This window comes from Pan paniscus, chromosome 5, assembly GCF_029289425.2.
Source record: "Pan paniscus chromosome 5, NHGRI_mPanPan1-v2.0_pri, whole genome shotgun sequence".
NCBI lineage: Eukaryota > Metazoa > Chordata > Mammalia > Primates > Hominidae > Pan > Pan paniscus.
Window position 1 is genome coordinate 53118953 of NC_073254.2, and position 19797 is coordinate 53138749.

The 19797-nt window shown below is 41.7% G+C and overlaps 1 protein-coding gene and 1 long non-coding RNA gene across 3 annotated transcripts in view; one reads left to right on the plus strand and one right to left on the minus strand.

Annotated features, from left to right (window-relative positions):
* BTBD9 (BTB domain containing 9) overlaps nucleotides 1–5566 on the minus strand; it is a 483830-nt gene extending 478264 nt beyond the window's left edge. For both annotated transcript variants that reach the window (XM_034962027.3, XM_034962029.3), the window contains exon 1: nucleotides 9–5566. The gene's annotated coding sequence lies outside the window, so the exon portion shown is untranslated. The remainder of the gene's footprint in view (nucleotides 1–8) is intronic.
* Nucleotides 545–17398, plus strand: LOC134730499 (uncharacterized). The gene is made up of 2 exons (XR_010112279.1): nucleotides 545–683; nucleotides 14624–17398. It is a non-coding gene; the product is annotated as an uncharacterized LOC134730499 (long non-coding RNA).
* The last annotated feature ends 2399 nt before the right edge of the window (nucleotides 17399–19797 follow it).

Sequence of the window (19797 nt, forward strand, 5' to 3'; positions counted from 1 at the left end):
CTACTCACCCCAGCGATGTTCCTCTGAGACCAGGCTGCGAAACAGACGCCTCTTCCGCCCGCTCCGCACCCCCCTCTGCGCCACCGCCCCCTTGGCCGCTGCCGTGGCCGCCGTCCTCGCCGCCGCCCCGGCTGCTGCGGCGCGCGTCCGCTTCCCGCACTCCGCCGTGGCCGCGCACGCGCCACTGCGCGCTGGCGTCACTTAGCAACCGATCGACAGCGGGCTGCTGGGTGCGGGGATGCAGGCCCAGAAAGTCGCCTAAGGCAGCTTTTTCGCATCGGCCCGACCCTCTGCCCCTCCAGAACAGGGGGCCCCAGGGTGTGGCTGCCCTGCCGGCACCTGGCTCCGGGTAAGTCGAGTCACCACACGTCACTGTATGGCGTCACCGGCGCACGTCACTACGGATGGGAAGGTCCTGGGCGCCTGTGGAGTGACCTCGTCCAGACCGCCGCAGACCCGATCGGCAAGTTCTTGGAGGTGCAGGAAGGTTCTCCAAGGAGTAGGACCAGAAAGGGATGAGAGCGCGAGCGCGGTTAATGTCGAGGCTGCTAAGTGACGCTCGTTAATTTCGCAGCAGGGTGTGACTGGCCCAGCCTTGACTCTCAGTTTCCTCTCTCAGTAAATGGGCATAATAATACCGGTCCAGCCTACGCTGGAGAATTGTGAGGTGAAAATGAAATAAGGTATGCAAAGGTACTTTGTAAGTATAAAGCCCATTTGACTTGGTGGCTCAAGCCTGTAATCCCAGCACTTTGGGAGGCCGAGGTGGGCGGATCGCTTGAGCTCAGGAGTTCGACACCAGCCTGGGTAACATAGTGAAACCCCGTCTCTATAAAAAAGACAAAAACTAAATGGGCATGTTGGCGCGCGCCTGTAGTCACAAATGCTCGGGGGGCTGAGGTGGGAGGATCGCTTGAACCTGGGGAGTTCAAGATTGCAGTGAACCGTGATCGCGCCGCTGCACTCCAGCCTCTGCGGTGAGAGCAAGACACTGTCTCAAAAAAATGTATTTATCTATCTAGATAGATAAGAGTCCTAGAAATCCGGGTGCAGGTCTGACTGTAGGTGGTGTAGGAAAGTCAGTTATCCCCGACGCTGGAGCAAGCTAGGGGACCGCCCGTGCAGTTGTTGGAGGAGACAAATTGGGAAGGACTTAATTCCGGGCAAAGGAAGCTTCATGAGTAAAAGTAGAAAGTGAAAATGGTCAGGAAAAGCAAGGCTTGGGGCAGGGAGACCCATTTTTAGGCCATTGCAGTACTCCAGACAAGTGATAAGAACATTAAACAAGGCATTGGCAGTGGGAATAGAGGAGGGGATAGATGTTAGCGCCATTAAGGTGGTAGAATTCACAGCACTGAGTGCAGATAAATGAGTAGGCCAGATTTCTAGCATGAGTGCTGAGGTAGACAGTGGTAACATTTAGCAAGATGGCAAGCTACATGAGTCTTGATTATCCACAAGTGTCTAAGTTACTATTATAGATAGTGATGGTGACATTTCTTAGGAGGATGACCAGATATGTGGAGTATGATGATGAGTTCAAATATGGATATGTTTGTTAGGGAAACATTTACTCTCCATTCACAATGTCTTTCTTCCATATGGAATGATATCCATTAGTGTAATACTCTCCTGGTTTCTCATATACCTGTCTGCAACTCACTCTTCGCTAGAGGAGTGACTTCCTGATTGGTGAACTTAAATAGGAGAAACTGGACATGTGGCATCTATCCCATTCTTTTTCTCTTAAAAGATAACTGTCTTCAGGGAACTGTCCTGGTGTTCTTTTCCGTTTCTTCTGGAGCAGGGCCTGTGGGTAGGGACAAGGGTGCCTAGTCCAGGGCTACAAAGAGGGTATATCTATTTAATTCCAGAGTTTGACATTAGGAAGCTGTCTGTCCACAGATAATATTTAATACCAGCTTTGTCAGCTGTGTTACACAGAATAATGATCCCCCCCAACCAAAAAAAAAAGGATGACCACACCCTAATACTCAGAACCCATGAATATGTTATATTATGTGGCAAAAGGGACTTTGCAGATATGATTAAATGATGTATCTAGGGAGATTATCCTGGATTGTCTGACTGGGCTGGAGGCAGGAGGGTCAGAGTCAGAGAAGGAGATGTGATGATGGAAGCAGAGGTCAGACAGAGATTTGAAGATGCTATACTGTTGGCTTTGAAGATGGACCCAAGAAACGCAAGCAAATTGTAGAAGCTGGAGAAGGCAAGGAAATGGATTCTTCTCTAGCACCCTAGGAACACAGCCCTGCCAACACCTTGATTTTAGGACTTCTGACTTCCAGAACTGCAAGATAAGAAACTTGCATGTTTTAAGGTACCAAGTTTGTGCTAACTTGTTACAACAGCAATAGGAAACTGATACAGTCAGTAATAAAGATAATGGTTGGTTTCCTGCAGCTTTCTCCATTACCTGGAAAAGAAGGGTACAATTCAGTAGGTCCCCTCAGAGACTATAGCAATATGACTGTGACCTGATGGAACCTCCACATCTAGAGAAAAATGTCCAATAAACACTCAAACTATACAGGTCTATGAATGAGGAAAGAGGTTGAGTTAAAATAGATTTGGAAGAAATAAATTAATAATTGGTAATTTAAGCCCGAGGCATGGATGAGATCAATCAGGGAGAAAATACAGAAGACATAATAAGGAGAGGCAAGGATAGGGCCCCTGGAGAGCACTAACTTTAAAAGGAGGTGCAGATGATCAGAAGCCCAAAAAGAAGTCTGAGGAAGAATGGCCAGAGAGAGAAAAGGAGAACTAGGTGAGCCTAATGCCTCTGAAGCCAAGCAAGCAAGATGGAGAGGGGTCAACAGAGTCAGAGACCACAAAAAGGCCAAGTATATCAAGAACTGGAAAGCATTCACTGGATTTAGCAACAGAAAAGTGATTGGTAACCAACAATAGCAAAACTTCAGTGGGATAGTGGAGATAGATACCAAATCACTGAGATCTGAAAGGCGGATCAATATAGTGGATTGGCCTCTAGACTAGTTTGATGGGAGTTTTGAGATTCTAGTCTTGATTCTGGCCATTAACTAGCTAGATAACTTTGAACAAATCCCTCAGCTACTCCAGGCTTTGGTTTTCTCATCTGGCAAAGGATGAGATCAAGCTGAGTCTATAATTTTCTCATTAATTCCTAGATAATCCCCCCAGTTTTATTTTTTATTTTTTGTCATATCTGATTCAATACTTTTATTTATTTTTATTTTTTATTTTTGAGACAGCATCTTGCTCTGTTGCCCAGTGTGGAGTGCAGTGGTATAATCTTGGCTCACTGCAGCCTCAACCCCCTGGGCTCAATCACCCCAATTTCATATCAGACTCACTTGTTCATAACAGCACACTTCAAATCCTTCTCAGACCATTTTCCAACCACTAAGAATCAGTATATTTCATGCCAGCTTCTGTCCTAGATACTATGGCTATAACACAGTTTTCAAGGAACTCACAATTTGGAGAGAGAGAGAGAAATACTAAGTATGTAACTAGCTGTCATAGTTCTTTAAAAAGAAAAGAAAAAAAAGTAAGGCCAGGCGCGGTGGCTTATGCCTGTAATCCTAGCACTTTGGGAGGCCGAGGCGGGTAGATCACCTGAGGTCAAGAGTTTGAGATCAGCCTGACCAATATGATGAAAACCCGTCTCTACTGAAAATATAAAAATTAGCCGGGCATGGTGGCATATGCCGTCATCCCAGCTACTCAGGAGGCTGAGACAGGAGAATCACTTGAATCCGGGAGGCAGAGGTTGTATAGAGCCAAGATCTCGCCATTGGACTCCAGCCTGGGCAACAAGAGCAAAACTCCATCTCAAAAAAAAAAAATTAGTAAGTAAATAAATAAAAATTAAAAATAATAAGATAGCCCTGATTGTTGTGGCTCATGCCCCGTAATCCCAGTGCTTTGGAAGGCCGAAATGGGAAGGTCACCTGAGGCCAGGAGTTTGAGACCAGCCTGGGCAACATAGCCAGACACCCATCTCTAAAAAAATTTTCTAAAAATTAGTCAGGTGTGGTGGTGCACACCTGCGGTTCTAACTACTTGGGAGGCTGAGGCAAGAGGATTGGGTGAGCCCAGGAGTTTGAGGTTACAGTGAGCTATTACCAGATTACAGTGAGCTATGACTGTGCTAGTGCACTTCAGCCTGGGCAACAGAGCAAGACCCTGTCTCAAAAAATAAGTTTAAAAGCTAGATATAACTATATTGTAAGTATAATACAATATACTATAACAGAATCTGTATGAAGTGAAATGAGGGATATATAAAGTGATATAGATAAGGAAGCAGTTAGCTCTATCTAATGGAAGTCAAGAGTGTTGTACTTACCTACACTGTTAGGTAAACACAGTATGCCTCAAAAATGGACACAAATATATTAAGGCATTTCCATGGAGGTAAAAAGAGAACAGGAGAATTGTGCTAAACCAGCGTTGTCACCTAACATTCCTTCTAGGTAGTTTTGTTGTGATCTAAATGAATATTTATATATAACTGTTTCTAAACTAAAATTGGTTAATTGTTAAAATGGACACAAATAAAAGTTAAATGCAAGAATAATTTATATTTTTCCAGTAGATTCAAGAGGAAATATTTATTGTCACTAATGCCATGCTTTAATACATTTGCTTGTCTAATCCTCATGTATTATCTTACTTAATTTTGTAAACATTAGCTTATTGTATAGATCACTGACAAAGTACCTGTTTTAGCAGATAGGGACAAAGTTTAAATAATTTGGCCAAGGTCATAGTAGACCAAGATTTGGACCCAGCACAAGCATCCTCTTTCCAGGAAACCTTCCCTCAGGCCCTTAGTTGGTTTAAGTGCCCTCTCTCTGTACTATTAGCATATGCACACACATTCATTTTAGCGTTGACTTTAATAATAAGGATGTTTACCATGTACCAGATACATAGTACTTGCACCTATGTTATCTATGTTTAAGTGTTTTGTAGGCATTAGTTCATTTAAGCCTCATAACTGCCCTTTGAAGTAGGTGATATTATTCACAATATTTTATAAAACAGGAAGCCAAGGCATAGAAAGTTAAGTAATTACTCAAGGTACAATTAATAAATGATAAAGCTAGGATTCGAATCCATGCTTTTAACCCCCCAGGCTTCATACTATGTACCCTTTCCCTTATACTGAGGAATTCTAGAAGGCATAGTTGACAGGTTGTTGTGTGTGATATCACTCTGTGTTCCTCATATGAACACAAGAGAATTTTCTCTCTGAGCCACAAGTCATGAAATATTTGGCTACCCTTGAGTAACTGATGTGTTTTCTCTTTATAGGCAATGTGAATTATATAACTGCCTGTTTTTCACTTTTCACTTTGCCAAGAAGCTCTGAGTAAATTTGTTGGCTCAGCGTTTGTAAGTGGGTGAATTGGCCTGCATATCTGTATTCTGTTGCTTTGAAATTTTTAAAAATAAATAGTTGAGAGAAAAATAATGTAAATTTTCTTTATTTTCCAAATTGTTGACAATGTACAATGATAATTTTTATAATTAGAAAAATAAACTTTGTTCTTAAAAGAATGTTTGAAGCTTCAAATGATTTCTCATGCTTTGACTCTGTGAATAAGAGCTGGTTTCAGGTTAAGTTGCATGAGTTAAATATAGAATCCAGGTTCATATAAAACCAAGACTTCTGTATGACCTGGAAAGTCCAGATCAATAGAATTGTTCAGACGGATCAAAAAGTATTTTAAGTAGCATAAAATAGTTGTAGCCCTTCTTGTTTTTAACTTATGTTTAAGTAATTTGAAACCACTTTTAGGTTATTTGGACACATGCTCCCTCGCTTTAGAAATCAAAAAACCCATTATCTTCCTATATGCTGATGATATTTTATTATAATAAACTTTATGGCTGATTTTGTTGCTCACCGTTTATCAGAAGGAATGGATCAAGATCACCTGTTCCAAAACTAAAATAATTTTTTAGGGCACATGTCCTCAAATTTAATTGGCTTAGATCCAGTAACTAAATACCACGTTAATTTATTTACTTAAGGGTATGTTTTGCAAGTAATTCTTCCAGGTAGATTTACTGGCCAGCCACTTTGCTAAAAGCCATATATTTCATGGGAGCATTAATTAGATTTTCCTACCGTCAGAGTGAGCAACTGATCATTTCTTCTTTGAAAAATTTCAATCCAAATTTTGATCATTCTCCAACAGAGCATTCTAATGCCTAAATGGCCTAGGCAGGTGGGTAAGTACTCTATACTCAGCCCAGCAGATTGTTGCTATGTGGTATAAGCATCCAAAGTTGCCAGATTTGAAATCTGTTGACCTCTAAATATTGGTAACTAATGGGAATTTTTTTTAAAGAAAAGAAAAACATGACTTGTCTGTGAGTTCGCAGACCTCTTGCTCTATTGGATGGAACTTGATGGTCTTGAACACTTATATTTTTTATTTTTGAAGTGTTGTTTTTTTAAGGAAATCCTAGATTGCCTGCAGGGGCTCTCTCTATTCACTACCATATGGAGAGGAATGTTCCTATTTAGGTGAGAATCTTAATGGGGTGACTCACTCTTCACAAAAGGCTGTCAGCCCTCTACCATCTGCTTTTTAGATTACTGAATTCTAAACAGTATGTATCTGCCTTTAGTCAGCCACACAATATTAGCTGGTCCATCAGGACACTGCATACCTGACCATATTGTCCTGAGCACACACACAGAAACTTTCCTCATCCACCACCAAGAGTGTTTTCATGGCTTGTATTTTGAGTATTGTGTATTCTGCATATGTTAAGCAATTCTGGAAGAGACAACTCCACAGAGCCCACCAGTGCATTGTGTGGGCAAATAGGCAAAGCTTCCCCTCTGCCCTCTGAAGCTGTGCTGAAAATGAACTGACAATATGTAGATTAGGAGAAAAGGGTATGCAAATTTATTAACGTGCATAAGCACAGGGGAATCACAGGAGAATGATTATCCAGTAACACAACGAGGTCCAGATGCTTATATACCCTTAATAAGAGAAGGAGAGATGGGGGAGATGTGGTAATTTTAAGGGACAGTAAGTTATTTTTAGGAGGAATAAATGGCTCCAATGCTCAGGCAATGGTTAGTAAATGATTCTCTTTGGGAATTGAGTGGGAAGGGAAAGTGGATGATAGTTTGGGACAAAGTTTGGGCTCTACATGTGGTGTTTAATTTTCAGTCTCTTCCTCTGATGTGAGGTTTAATCTCTAGTTAATGAAATTTCAGGGAGGGGATCAAAGGCAATTGTGTTCCTCTTTGATGGGTCCAATTTATAGGTATATAAGGGAACTAAAGAGAAGAGCCTCATCCTGAGCTTTAGGAGAGATAAGATTGGAGTTGGGATGTGGGTGAAGAGGTGTCAGATTTTGAAGCTGCTTCTTTAGTACTTCAAAGTGCCATATACTGGGGTATCATCTTCTAAGCTCCAATAGCTTTTACTATAGGATTGTTACTGTGCACTTGATCACATGAGAATTTTCTTTCAGAGCCAGGTATCATGAAGAGCTTGGCTGCTCTTGAATAACTGATGTGTCTTGCTTACAGCAAGTGAATTGCATAACTGGATATGTGTTCCTTTTCACCTTAGCTGCCATGAAGCTCTGAGTCAAAGTGTGGCTCCATTTTAGTGCCTGAGTAGAAACCTGTGGTCTGTATATCTGCATTCTAATTTGTTTTCTACTGGTACTGAACCTTGTACTTAAGTTTGGGTTTTCTCCTCTGGTTTATCTATAATTTCCTTTTGCGACGGAATCTCACTCTATTGCCTGGGCTGGCTGGAGTGCAATGGCGAATCTCAGCTCACTGCAACCTCCGCCTGCTGGGTTCACGCAGTTCTCCTGCCTCAGCCTCCCAAGTAGCTGGGATTACAGGTGCATACCACCACACCTGGCTAATTTTTTGTATTTTTAGTAGAGACGGGGTTTCACTATGTTGGCCAGACTGGTCTTGAACTCCTGACCTCATGATCCACCCACCTCGGCATCCCAAAGTGCTGGGATTATAAGCGTGAGCCACTGCACCCAGCCGGTTTATCTATAATTTTCTACATTCTGTTTGTAATTTCACTAGCCACTTCAAGTTGTTTGTGAAAAAACTAGGAAAATGAATGGTAAATATACTTATGATGACTATCTTATTCCTAGTCCCTTTCCCTCACTTCAGGTAAAAGTTAAAACTTATACACCTGGCCAGGCACAGTGACTCATACCTGTAATCCCAGGACTTTGGGAGGCCAAGGCAGGCAGATCAACTTGAGGCCAGGAGTTTGAGACCAGCCTGGCCAACATGGTGAAACCCCGTCTCTACTAAAAATACAAAAATGAGACAGGCATGGTGGTGTGTACCTGTAATCCCAGCTACTTGGGAGGCTGAGGCATGAGAATTGCTTGAGCCTGGGAAGCAGAGGATGCAGTGAGCTGAGATTGTGCCACTGCATTCCAGCCTGGGTGACACAGCGAGACTCTTCTCAAAAAAAAAAAACAAAAACTTATACACCCTTCTCTGCTAAGAGTATATCTTGTTTATGAGTTCTCTAGCATTTTACATAAGATAAATAGAGCTAAAACGATGAATTGTCTTTTAATGTTATTGCAGCTCTGCAGCATGTCATTCTCTTAACTTTGCTTTTTTTTTTTTCCTGAGGGAGATGGATAGGTGAAGTAATGGTTGACAAGCATAAGTGGGAAGCTTCAAGTCCCAGGTTCTCCCATCAAATCATTTTCTCACAATCTTGCTCAGTATTCTCTTCTAGTAGGCCAGAATTTGAAGGATTAGCTCTCTGTATATCTAATCTAAATCCTACTCCTTGTTTTAAACTCTTTTTGATTTCAAATATTAATGATCTGGTACTATTCACTAGTGTATCTATTTCCACATACTTTCTTTAACTGAAGGTACATGGAAGATTCTAAGCAGGATTCATTGTTGTCTTAATACATCTTTTATATTTGCTAAGCTGAAGGCAGAAAGGTAACTGAGTGCTATGACTATTCTTAGGCATTGTCGTCAACACCAATGTGTCTATGATTTAATATTTTAATACTGTACTTACCTTGAGAACTGGACAGTAAAGTTGCTTTGTAAATGTAAGGTAAACATTTCAAATATACTATAATCTTTGTAGTCATATTTTGTATTTTTTCATTGCTTAATATACCCTGAGCCAAAAACAAAAAAAATAGCCTAGGCTATTTTCTACTTCAATTTTCATTTACTTGGCTACTTTGTGCCAGGCACAGAGGGGATACAGAGATGGAGGATATCGTTTCTGATCTAAAGGAGCTAACAGTCTAGAACTGCACTGTCCAGTATGGTAGCCTCTAATCACATGTGGCCATTTCAATTTAAATTAAAAATCCAGTTTCTCGGTCATACTAGCCATATTTCAAGAAGCCAGTAGTGGGCGGGCACTGTGGCTCACACCTGTAATCCCAGCACTTTGAGAAGCCGAGGCCGTAGAATTGCTTGAGCCCAGGAGTTCGAGACAAGCCCGGCAAAATAGTGAAACCCCATGTCTGCAAACATAAATAAATAAATAAATAAATAATAGCGGGGCACGGTAGTGTGTGCCTCTAGTCCATGCTACTTAGAAGGCTGAGGCAGGAGAATCGCTTGAGCCCAGGAATTTGAGGCTGCAGTGAGCCAAGATCTCACCATCGCACTCCAGCCCAACCAACAGAGGGAGACCCCATCTCAAAAAAAAAAAAAAGAAAAAAAATTGTCAATAGCTACTGTATTGGACAGTGCATGTATACAACATTTCTATTATTGCAGAAAGTACTTTTGGATTGTGTTGGTCTAAAACTCATATAAGACTCAGACATGCAAAGTAGGGCAAGGCAATTTCAGACAGAAAGATCGTGTGTGAAGTATGCATAAGAATGACTTGAGGGGCATGTTGATTCCTGCTGCCAGATATTCTCATTTAAGGGGTAGCAGGAGAGCCTGTGTTTTTAACAAATACCCCAGGTGATTCTGATGCGGAAGGTGTGTGGACTACACAGAAAAATCATGCAGGGTAAGTGGCAATCGCCTAATAGAATGATTCTGAACTTCCTACTTAAATGGCATCTGGTGCTTGAGCCAATCTAATTTTGACTTAGCCAGATAAGAGTGCGGTGAATACATTTGTACCTCAAGTGTTGTAGAGCATTTTGTACTCTTTAGGTGTCTAAAGACATATCAAAGGTTATAGCTGTCTTTAATTTGTCATGTACATTTTGAATACTTTAAAAGGATGTGTTTCAGTCAGGATAGGCTAGGTTATGCAACAGTAAAAACCCCAAAAACATCAATGTATTTTTCCAAAAGGGAAAGAGAGAACTCTAGAGGATCTCACACTACCAAGAGTCCAGAAAAGACAGACATCACTTCTCACAATTCATGTCAAAACTCAACACAGAACCAACCCTAAGGAAGCCAGAAAGTGCAGTCCTACCGTGTGTTCAAAAGAGAAACAGAACCAGATAAGGGTGAGCAGCACCTATGATTACCACGTGATGGTAAAGGAAATAATGGTGATCGTGCTGCAAGACAGATGAGACTTCCAGACACACATAGTGGTGGTGAATGGCAGAGATGTGTAGGACTAGGATGAGTTTTAGAGAAATTCTTGACTGAGAGAAAGAAGCCAGCATGAAATGACGAAGAACTGAAAGTTGAGTTAGAGTGTTTTGTAGACAAACACCGTTGACTACCTCTCTCTTTAAGACAAAGGCTTGATCCTGAAAGGGATCTTAATCTAAGGTTTTGGGTTTTGTTTTGAGACAGGGTCTTGCTGTGTCACCCAGGTCAGAGTGCAGTAGTGCAATCACAGCTCACTGCAACCTCAACCCTCTGGGCTCAAGCAATCCTCCTGCCTCAGCCTCCCGAGTAGCTGGGGCTGCAGGCATGCACCACTGTGCCCAGCTAATTTCTTTTAAATTATTATTTGTAGAGATGAAGTCTCGTTCTGTTGCCCAAGCTGGTCTGGAACTCCTGGGCTCAAGCAATCCTCCTGCCTCTGCCTCCCAAAGTGCTGAGATGATAGGCATGAGCCACCATGCCCAGCCTGAAGCTTTGGGTTCTTGAGAGGATGATGTAAAATATTATGATATAGGCAAAGGGACACATCTGTAAGCTGACAGTGCTATGTCAGAGAAGGATCAAAGAGCCAGCAGTCTCAGAAGAGTCCTGCTTCTGTCTAATCTGGGGAGAAGAATGTTCAGTCCAGTGCTACCTGAAGGGCCCCGGGCAGTAGACCCTGGTGTAGAAGGAGAAAAGTAGCTCCAGGAGAAGCCATTTAATTCCACTGATAGCAGGAGTCAGCTATTCTGGATTTTGGTGGTTTTGTTTTGTTTTGTTTTGTTTTGGTCTAGGTTTACTTTCTTCAAGCTATTGAATGCCCCTATATATGACTATGATTTTTCTAATGTCTGCACACATCAGTGTGTGTATCTAAACTGTATAACTCATAAATATTCAGTGACTCACCTTGTAAAAGGATTTCGTCTCTTGCTCTAGTGAAGCAAGATCATGTGAACACTAATTTTGACCAGCAAAATGTAAATGAAACTAATGTGTATTAGTTCTAGCTGAAGTTTTAATGCTCTCTGTTCCTCTGCCAAGATGACCAACAGTGTTCCAGAAAAAAACTGCCATTGATTTTAGCTGAGACCCTCAGAGGCCTGTGTAGTGTGAGGAGAAATAAATCTTTGTTGTTGTAAGCCACTGATTTCGGGGATCATTGTTACTGTAGCATAACCCAGCCCATACTAACTGATATTATGTGGATTCTGTCACCATCTGTTCAGAGTAGGCCATTGAGATACATCAGGCAATGATGGATTAGAATGAAAAATAAAGGAGAAATGTATGTTCCAAAATACTGTTTTATAATGATAAAAAGCCAAATGAAGAAGATATAATTGGGCCAGCCATGGTGGTTCATGCCTGTAATCCCAGCACTTTGGAAGGCCAAGGTGGGCAGATCACCTGAGGTCAGGAGTTGGAGACCAGCCTGGCCAACATGGAGAAACCCTGTCTCTACTAAAAATACAAAAATTAGCCAGGCGTGGTGGCACGCGCCTGTAATCCCAGCTACTTGGGAGGCTCAGGCCAGAGAATCGCTTGAACCCAGGAGGTGGAGGTTTCAGTGAGCCAAGATCACGCTATTGCACTCCAGCCTGAGCAACAAGAGTGAAACTCCGACTCAAAAAAATATATATATAGTTGTTATAAATCTCTATACATCAAGCAGTTTAGTAGCAAACTACATAAGGCAAAACCTTTTAAAAAATACAAGGAGATTTTCATAAAACTATAATTTTATTAGAAGGCTTAATACGTGTTTCTAAACTTTGATGTACCAAATGACTAATAATAATAACAAGGCTATGGAGGATTTTAATTAAACCCTCAACGAGCTTGATATAATAGTTTTGAATAGAACTTAGTATCTTATAATAGAAAATACAACTATTCTTGTCCAAGGAACATTCACAAAAATCAATCATACGCTTGTTCACAAAGAAAATTTTAAAATGGTAAACTTCAAAAAGAAGAAACGATACAGTGTATGTTCTCTAGCCACAATGAAATTAGAACTAATATTAAAAGATTGCAAAATAAAAATTATCTTGAGATAGAGGAAATATAAACTGCAATTATTTTCTTTTAACTTTTAGGTTTGGGGTGCATGTGCAGGTTTGTTCCATGGGTAAACTTGTCTCACAGGTGTTTGTTGTACAGATTATTTCATCACCCAGGTATTAAGCCCAACACCCAATAGTTATCTTTTCTGGTCCTATTTTTTTTAATTACAGAAGAATAGCAATGGGCACTTTATATATCAAAAGCTGTCTTGTATAACCAAAACAATTCTCAGAGGAAAAAAATAATAAATTAACTTTTGAGACCAAGCATGGTGGCTCACACCTGTAATCCCAGCACTTTGGGAGGCCGAGGCTGGTGGATCACCTGAGGTCAGGAGTTCGAGACCAGCCTGGCCAACACGGTGAAACCCTGTCTCTACTAAAAATACAAAAAAAAAAAAAAAAAATCAGCCGGCGTGGTGGCACATGCCTGTATCCCAACTATTTGGGAGGCTGAGGCACGAGAATCATTTGAACCCAGGAGGCAGAGGTTGCAGTCAGCCAAGATCGTGCCACTGCACTCCAGCCTGGGCAACAGAGGGAGACTCCATTTCAAAAAAAAGTACTTTTGAGATTAAAAAAAAAAATGTAAATAAGTGAATTAATCATTCCACTTAGAAAAAAGAAGGGAGGTCGGACACAGTGGCTCATGCCTGTAATCCCAGCACTTTGGGAGGCCGAGGCGGGCGGATCACCTGAGCTCAGGAGTTCAAGACCAGCCTGGACAACATGGTGAAACCCCGTCTCTACTAAAAATACAAAAAATTAGCCAAGCGTGGTGGTTCATTCCTGTAATCCCAGCTACTCAGGAGGCTGAGGCAGGAGAATTGCTTGAACCCAGGAGGCGGAGGTTGCAGTGAGCCAAGATCGCGCCACCGCACTCCAGCCTGGGTGACAGAGCGAGACTTTGTCTCAAAAAAAAAAAAAAAAAGAAGAAGGGAAACTGAGAAACTGGGGATGGAGGTGGATATAGAAGTGTACCAGTTAGTTATGGCTACAAAAATGCTGCATAACGAACACACACAATCTCAGTGGTATACAGCGATAAGCATTTATTTCTTGCTCATGCTGATCAGCTAAGATCCCTGTGCTTCAACTGTGGAACACTCTGGAGTCCAGGTGGGAAGGGCAGTGGCTCACTGGAGCATGGTTTTCTCATGGTGACGGCAGCAGTGCAAGAGCACAAGCCTGACCACAGAAACATGTCAGGTCTCTGCCCAGGTCACATCTGCTAACATCATCAGATCCTACCACTCTCTTTCTCACTCACTCCACTGTAATTGCTTTGGCCTCTTTGCTCTTCCTGCTGCTCTCCCTGTGCCACCACACCAGCTGATTTTTTTTTTTTTTTTTTTTTTGTATTTTTAGTAGAGACAGAGTGCCCTCCCCTAGCATATTCATTCCCATGGCTCACTACCTCACTTCAGGTTTCAGCGTCAATGTCTTTTGTCAATGAGGTCTTTTCCGACCAACCTGTATAAAATAGCAACTTTACCTGTATTCCACCTTTCTCCATAGCAGCAACTATCAACAGCAACTTATATCTACACACATACATGTATACTTGTTTATTTATTGGCTTCTCCACTAGAATGTAAGCTCTGTGAATTTAGCACTTTGATTTGCTCACTGCTGTTTCCCCAGCACCTTTAGCAGTAACTGGCAAATAGTAGAACCTAAATAAAAATGTATTAAATGAAGAAGTGAGAAACCATTTCATACCAATCAGATTGCAAAAAGTAAAGTTTGATCCCTCCTGTTGTTAAGTTTGTGGAGCAACTTAACTCTTCAACACTGCTAGTAGACATGTATAGTACGATAGTATAATCAGTGTTTCAGAGACTGCTCATTTACTTCCAATATCAGTTCTCCCTTTCTTCCTTAGTAATAGAATCCACTATTTTTTGTAGAGCATTTAACCACCCAGAATAAAGATGACACATCCCTGTCTCTCTTGCAGCTAGGTGTGATCAGGTGACTAAGTACTGGCCAACAGTATATACTTGGAAGTCTTTCTTCTCCTCTTCTGCCTTCTTGCTGGCTGGAATGTGTATGTGATGAGTGAAGTTTGAACATCCATATTGCACTACAAGATGAAGGCCACATGCTAAAAATGGTGGAGCAGCAAGACGGAAGTCTCCTGTATCCCTGATGATTTTGTGAAGCCACCACTCCACCCTTGCACTGCCTAGCTCTGGATTTATTTTATATAAGTGAGAAATGTTTTGCTATTTTTAAACCCGCTGTTATTTTGGGCATAGTGTCACTTGCAACTAAACCTAATCTTAACAGGTAAATCACTTTGGAGAATAATTTGACATATCTAATGAAGTTGAAGATGGCATGTGCCAGGACCCAGAAATTTCACTCCTAGGTGTAACTCCTAGATGTAACCCTAGATATAGTTCTCCCAGCTGGGCACAGTGGCTCACGCCTGTAATCCCAGCACTTTGGGAGGCTGAGGCAGGCGGATCACCTGAGGTCGGCAGTTCGAGACCAGCCTGACTAACATGGAGAAACCCCATCTCTACTAAAAATACAAAATTAGCTGGGTGTGGTGGTGCATGCCTGTAATCCCACCTACTCGGGAGGCTGAGGCCAGAGAATTGCTAGAACCCAGGTGGTAGAAGTTGCAGGGTGAGCCGAGATCACACCATTGCACTCCAGCCTGGGCAACAAGAGTGAAACTCTTTCTCAAAAAAAAGAAAAAAAAAAATAGTTCTCCCATATCTATTCATGGAGACATGTACAAGCATATTCATAGTAGTGTTGCTTCTAATAAGAAAAATATGAAAGGCCGGGTGCGGTGGCTCATGCCTGTAATCCCAACACTTTGGGAGGCTGAGGCAGGCGGATTACCGGAGGTCAGGAGTTCGAGACCAGCCTGGCCAACATGGTGAAACTCCGTCTCTACTAAAAATACAAAAATTAGCCGGGCATGGTGGCACATGCCTGTAATCCCAGCTACTCAGGAGGCTGAGGCAGGAGAATTGCTTGAGCCTGGGAGAAGGAGGTTGCAGTGAGGCAAGATCATGCCACTGCACTCCAGCCTGGCCGGCAGCACGAGACTGTCTCAAAAAAAAAAAAAGAAAGTCTTTAATATCTAGAAACAGAAGAATGGATAAATAGTGGTATTTACAAAATAAATATTTACAAAAAACAGTATACAACAGGGGATATGAATTAACTAGCATATACATATCAACACAGATTAGCTGTATATTATATTTTTGCATATGTTTTTTAAAAAGCAAAAGAATATTACATATTGCTAAGAAGAGAACACTCTTCATCTTGCTCCTAACCAAAGTGTTCTTCTTGGCTGGGCGCTGTGGCTCACGCCTGTTATCCTAGCTCTTCAGGAGGCTGAGGTGGGCTGATCGCTTGAGTCCAGGAGTTTGAGACCAGCCTGGGCAATATGGTGAAACCTCACCTATACTAAAAAGACAAAACATTAGCCAGATATGGTGGCATGTGCCTGTACTCCCAGATACTGGGGAGGCTGACGTGGGAGGATCACCTGAATTTGGGAAGTCAAGGCTGCAGTGAGCAGAGATTATGCCACTGCACTCCAGCCTGGACGACAAGAGTGAGACCCTGTCTCAAAAAACAAAACAAAACAAAAGTGTTACTCATTTTTCCCCCCATTTATAATTGTTTCCTTAAAACAGGATCTCACTCTGTCACCCAGACTGGAGTGCAGTGGCACGATCTCGGCTCACATCAACCTCCACCTCCGAGGCTCAAGCGATTCTCCTGCCTCAGCCTCCCGAGTAGCTGGGATTACAGGCATGCACCCCTACCACCTGGCTAATTTTTATATTTTTAGTAGAGACAGGGAGGGTTTCACCATGTTGGCCAGGCTGATCTTGAACTCTTGATCTCAAATGATCCACCCGCCTCGGCCTCCCAAAGTGCTAGGATTACAGGCGTGAGCCACCGCACTCTATCAACCTTTTGTTTTTAATTGAAGTCTAACATATATACAGTAAAGTGTACAAATAATCATTATGCAGCTTCTTGGATTTTCACAAAGCAAGCCCAGGTCAAAAAATAGAACATCACCAGCACCCCTGATAGCCCCTATTATTATTATTTTATTTTTATTTTTATTTTTATTTTTACTTGTTGAGACAGGGTCTTGCTATGTCACCCAGGCTGGAGTGCATTGATGTGATCATGGCTTACTGCAGGCTTAACCTCTTAGGCCCAAGTAATCCTCCTATTGCAGCCTCCCAAGTAGCTAGGACCACAGGCATACACCACTAAGCCCAGTTAATTTTTAAATTTTTTTGTAGAGATGAGGTCTCACTATGTTGCCCAGGCTGGTCTCCAACTCCTGGGCTCAAGGGGTTCTCCTGCCTCGGCCTTGCAAAGTGCTGATACTACAGCCGTAAACCACTGCACCTGGCCTTACCAGTTAGCCCCTATGATACTGAAGAAAAGGATTTTGTTCAGTCGCTGGAGGAGAGTCGCTCTCTCTGTGTCTCCTGCCAGATGAAAATCAAGAAGCATCTATCCTAATTGTAACTAACAGGCATCCTTAAACCAAGAGGAATACCAGCTGTAGGATGAAAAAAACAATACTGAAGTTCAGAGTAAGGAGACAGAAAGAGCCTGACACCTTTTGATGACATTATTGTTTGAACTGTGTCAACCAAAACTGAAATGTACTTTCCCTCTGTACCCCAATTACATGAGCTTTTAGTTTCATTATTAAATCTGATTGAATTGATTTTTCTGTTTCTTGCAGCCAAAAGCATTCAATGTGATACAAACAGGTTAAAATCTATCATTATTTTATTTCATTGATTTAGGTCAGAACTTGAAATAGCTAACATGTCTTTCTTTTTAATTTTATTCAAAATTCACCAAGCCAGATATTGTTTTCTTTCATTTGATGACTATTATTAGAGAAATAATAATAGATAATGCTGTTTATTACATGCCCGAAACTATTCTAAGCATTTTTACATCTATTAACTAATTTCACGTCTTCAGCAATCCCTTGAGATATAGAATATTATGGTGATTACACCATTATACAGATGAGGTTTAACCAACCCCAGCCCATTTCAAGAAAGGAAAATATGAGAATACTCTAGTACATTACAGTACAGTAGCCACTAGCCACCAACTGCGGCTACTGAGCACTTGAAATGTGGTCTAAGTATAGTGCTGTATGCACCAGATTTCAAAGACTTTGTATAAATAATAGAGTATAAAATATCTCATTAATAAGTATATCATATTGACTATCCATTGAAATATATATATTTTTGTTGTTGTTGTTGTTTTTGAGACGGAGTCTCGCTCTGTTGCCCAGGCTTGAGTGCAGTGGTGAGATCTTGGCTCACTGCAACCTCCACCTCCCAGGCTCATATGATTCTCCTGCCTCAGCCTCCCGAGTAACTGGGACTACAGGAATGCACCAGCACACCCAGCTAATGTTTGTATTTTTAGTAGAGATGGAGTTTCACCATGTTGGCCAGGCTGATCTTGAACTCCTGACCTCAGTGATCCGCCCACCTCGGCCTCCCAAAGTGCTGGGATTACAGGTGTAAGCCACCGTGCCTGAGCTATTAAAACTATTTTTGATAGATTCTGTTAAAGCATATTAAATTAATTTTACTTTTTTCTTTTAAGAGACAGGGTCTCATCAGGCCTCCCAGCTGAAGTACAGTGGCACAATCATAGCTCACTGCAGCCTTGACCTCCTGGGCGCCAGTGATCTTCCCACCTCAGTCTCCAAAGTAGCTGGGGCTACAGGTGTGCACCACCACTTCTGGATAATTTTTTTTTAAATTTTATGTAGAGATAAGGCCTTGCTATGTTGCCTATGCTGGTCACAAACTCTTGACCTCAAGTGATCCTCTCACCCTGGCCTCTCAGAGTGCTGGGATCACAGGCAGGAGCTACCACGCTCGGCCTACTTGTTTCTTTTTATATTTTTATGTGGCTCCTAGAAAAGATGTTTAATTCTACATGTGGCTTGTGTTACCTTTCTATTGGACAGTGCTACTCCAGTGTGGTGGTCCTCACAGTGTGGTCCTGGACCAGCAGCATCAGCATCACTTAGGAACTTGTTGGAAACGCAAGTTTCTGCTAAATCAGAATCTCTGAATAGAGATCTACTACTTTCTGAATCAGAAACTCTTGGAGTGAGGCCCAGGAATCTGTGTAAAAAGCCCTTCCTGTGATTCTTTTTTTTTCCCCCTTAACAACTGTGAGATGTAAGTTGCCTGTTTAAAATGTGTAGTTTAGTGGTTTTTAGTATTTCAGAGAGTTGTGCAAACATCACCACAAAAAGCAATCTCATTCCTGCTGTCAGTATTCCTCATTCCCCCATACCACCACCCCCATCCCCAGGCAACACCTAATCTGCTTTCTGTCTCTACAGATTTGCCTATTCTAGACATTTCATAGAAACTGGAATCATACACCATGCAGTCCTTTGTGGCATCTTTCACTAAGCATAATATTTTCCTCTGTAAATTCTTATATGCTAAACTCTGAGAACTGCTGTCCTAGGGTAGAAGTGGAAAGGAAGTAGTCAGAGAGAGTGTGAAAAACCAAGAGTATGAAAAAAGAAGAATGCCCCGATCATGTGATAGAGAAAAGAAATGACACCAGAAGGACATTAACAGCAAAAGGTAAAAGGCAGTTTTTTCCATGTGGGAAAATAAGCTACCAGCCTTGTTCCCAAAGTCCAGGAAGACTGACACTGAGGCCAAATATAATTATATATTATATTCATGTTTTGCTCTGCCTATATTATAGCTTTAATCTTTTTATCTCCTTAAATAATAATCAAACAGATGATAGTTAAAGCCATGAGAGTAGGTGAAACTGTCCCAGGAGGAAGATATTACAGAAAAGAAAAGGCTACTGCTGAGGACAGAATATTGGAGGAATGTCTTTCATTCCTATGCTGCAGTTTTCAAAATGGTTCATGCCCACTTTCTCCCTTGAATCTATCCGTAACCCTGTTAGGAAGTAAAGTGAGTATCACTATCTGGACTCCTTATTTAAGACGTGATTCCTCACACGGATATAATTTGCTCAGGGTGTCATGTTGAGTGGTTGAGTTGAGGTTTCTTCTCCACTCAGTATTTCTCATCTGTATTTAAAGGG